This window comes from Suricata suricatta, chromosome 12, assembly GCF_006229205.1.
Source record: "Suricata suricatta isolate VVHF042 chromosome 12, meerkat_22Aug2017_6uvM2_HiC, whole genome shotgun sequence".
Taxonomy (NCBI): domain Eukaryota; kingdom Metazoa; phylum Chordata; class Mammalia; order Carnivora; family Herpestidae; genus Suricata; species Suricata suricatta.
Window position 1 is genome coordinate 95,939,217 of NC_043711.1, and position 3,168 is coordinate 95,942,384.

General features: G+C 54.4%; 1 protein-coding gene across 1 annotated transcript in view; it reads left to right on the top strand.

Moving 5' to 3' along the window:
- The window catches only part of BCAS4 (breast carcinoma amplified sequence 4), a gene marked incomplete at its 5' end in the record, with an annotated part of 62,412 nt that overhangs the window by 29,415 nt on the left and 29,829 nt on the right, over positions 1-3,168 (top strand). The gene's annotated exons all lie outside the window — the stretch shown is intronic.

Below are 3,168 nucleotides of genomic sequence, written 5' to 3' on the forward strand. Positions count from 1 at the left end.
AGAATCTGAAACAGCTAAAGGCTCTAAGCTGTCAGCACTGAGCCTGACGTGGGGCTCGAACTCACGAGTTGAGAGATCGTGACCTGAGCTGAAGTTGGACACTTAACTCACTGAGCCACCCAGGTGCCTCTAAAAACTTTTTTTTTTTTTTAAGGAATTGCCAAAATGGGGGCATCTGGGTGGCTCAGTCGGTTAACTGTCTGACTTTGGCTCAGGTCATGATCTCACAGTTCGTGAGTTCAAGCCCCACATCAGGCTCTGTGCTGACAGCTCTGAGCCTGGAGCTGCTTCAGATTCTGTGTCTCCCTCGCTCTCTGCCCCTCCCCCAACTCGTGCTCTGTCTCTCAAAAATAAACAAACAAAAAAAAGGGAAATTGCGAAAATGTTCACTTTAATAGTTGATGGACATCGGACAGTCTCAAACTCATAGACTGTCAGGGACAGGCAGGTGACAAACAGGTAAAGCGGGCTGAGTGGAGACTGAGGTGACCCGGAATGGGGGGTCCAGCCCACAGAGGCCACTTTGCTCCAGCCAGGCCTTTGATGCAAATTTCCCAGTTTCAAAAAAAAAGAGAGCAAGAGTGAGAGAGAGAATGAACTTGGGTCAGACTGAACTAGAACCCCGTTCTGCCACTGACAAGTTGTATGCAGCTTTCAACAGGCCTCAGTGCCCTTCTCTGGCCAATGATAATGAGGATGATATTATTATTCGCGATACGATACAACCTCGCTGAGCGGGGAGGGGCTTGTTAGCACATACTTAGCTCAATAAATGTCAGTGTTGGTTTGAAAAGAAAAAAATTGCAGATATTATGAAAAGTCTTTAGTGTTTATTGATGCTAGCCATAATTCACAATCCAAAAAAAAAAAAAAAAATACAGTGCAGGCCCAGAAACATTGAATCTACTCATCTGAGGCCTGTGGTATCTCCTCATGCCCTTCTCTTTAAAAAAAAAAATTTTTTTTTATGTCTTTATTTTATTTTGAGAGACAGAGACAGAGTGTGAACAGGGGAGGGGCAGAGAGAGAGGGAGACACAAAATCTGAAGCAGGTTCCAGGCTCCGAGCTGTCAGCACAGAGCCTGACGTGGGGCTCGAACTCACGGATCATGAGATTATGACCTAATAAGCTGAAGTCGGCGCTCAACAGACTTGAGCCCCCCAGGCGCCCCTCCTCACGCCCTTCTCTACACCCAGCACGTGGGCGTGCCTGTATTTACGTGTTCATGAGTGTGCCTGCATGTTTATATGCATGTGTATTCAACTGTGTGTGCGTGTCTGTGGGCTGCTGGCACAGATGGTGAAGGTCACCAAAGGTAGTGACTCCAGGGTCACGTCAGACAAGCCCCGCCTCTGGGCCTCCCCTGCCCCTGTGGTTGGCTGGCAGAGACTTCCTCTCACCAGGAAGAGGAAGGGGGCTGAGGGAGCCTCCCTTCTCTAGAAGGAAGTTCATGGACCCCCACAGCCTACCGGGTGCCCATCATCCAGGCCTGCCCTCTCCTCACACTGGCCCATTCCCTGGAAATGCCAGGCCCCACTGACCACAGGGCCCTCCACCTGTTCTCTCCATGCCACGCCCTGTTCTCTGTTCTTGATGGGGTGAATGCCGCCCGACTTTGGGGGGCCTGGACTGTCAGTCCCCTCCTGAGAGAGGCCTTCCCTGACCGCCTAATCTAACACAGCCCCCTTTGCTGGGGAGACTCCGGGTTTCCCTGTCTCCTTAGCCCTCCTCGCCCTCTGAACTTTTCCTCTCTATGCCTCCAGAATGTGGGTTCTGAAAGAAAGGGGGCTGAGTCAGTGCTGTTCACGAGGCCAACCCCAGAGCCCGGCCGGCAGGTGCCGTAACGAACACGCACACGAATGAGCGCATCTTCGGCAAAAGGACCCCACACGAGCACGGCATCCTCACCGCTCCGCCACGGTCCCAGGGTTCCAGCAGGAGCGGAGCCGAAAGGCCGAAAAAGCCCCTCCCGTCGGGGGAGACTGGAGACAATGTGCGAGGGGCCAGGAAGCTTCCCCTGATCAGGTCTGGCCCTTGGGCTCCGCGGCCTCCATGGGGGGCACAGCTGCTCGTGAAACACCCAAGACAGCCCCGCAGTCCTGTCCGCAAGCCAATTCCAACGTACACCCCCCCATTACCGCCAGTCTGGTGGGGGATGAGGGGATGCTGAGGAAACTGCTCACAGGTTGCAATTGCCAGCTGAGGGCACCCCGGGAGAGGCCTGGCCCGGGGAGATGGGGAGACACTCGGCCAGCAGGGTGGGTGGGGCTGGGGGACAGGATTGTGACCACTCTGGTGGCTGCGTCTCGGGAGGAGGGGGGACTCCTAGGCAGTCTTGTTTGGTTTTTTTTTTTTTTACTTAAAAACAAAAAATTTTTAATGTCTATTTTTGAGAGCGAGAGCAAGATCGAGAGAGAGAGAGAGAGAGAGTCTGTGTGTGAGGGAGGGAGGGTCAGAGACCAAGAGAGACACAGAATCTGAAGCAGGATCCAGGCTCTGAGCTGTCAGCACAGAGCCTGACTCGGGGCTCGAACTCACAAACCGTGAGATCATGCCCTGAGCTGAAGTTGAACGCTTAATCAACTGAGCCACCCAGGCGCCCCCTACATAGTCTTCTCTACATGAAAATATATTACTTTTATTAGCAGGAGGGAGGGAGAGAGGGAGGAGGAAAGCCCCGTTGTTTTATACATAGTGGTCCATCCTGACGCGTACGGTCCCTCCTGGCAAAAGGCCCCTCGTCGGACCGGAGCGCTGTCCGCACAGAGGTGCCAACATTTGGCACTGGGGAGCACTCAGGGGCAGACTTCCGCAACCCCAGCTCCACCACTTACTAGCTGTGTGACCGTGGGCGGATCACCTCACCTCTCTGTGCCTCCCCTGCTTTCTCTGTCAAATGGGACAAGTAACGGGCTGTCCTCCTGGGGCTGCTGGGGGGCGGGCGCCTTCTTACAGGAAAGCACTTGGAGTCCCCGGCTTGCAGCAGGTGCCCTGCATGTGCTAGTTTTTATTACTAAACCTGAGAAGGGCCCATGTGCTGGGTGGAGAGGTCCCCCTGTGGTCCCCAAGCCCTTCCTGGCAGGTGGCACTGATCCGAGAGCAGGGGTGTCCTGGGCTCCTCGAAGGCCCTGACCCTCCACACAGCCTGGGGCAAGCGGCCAGCAGAA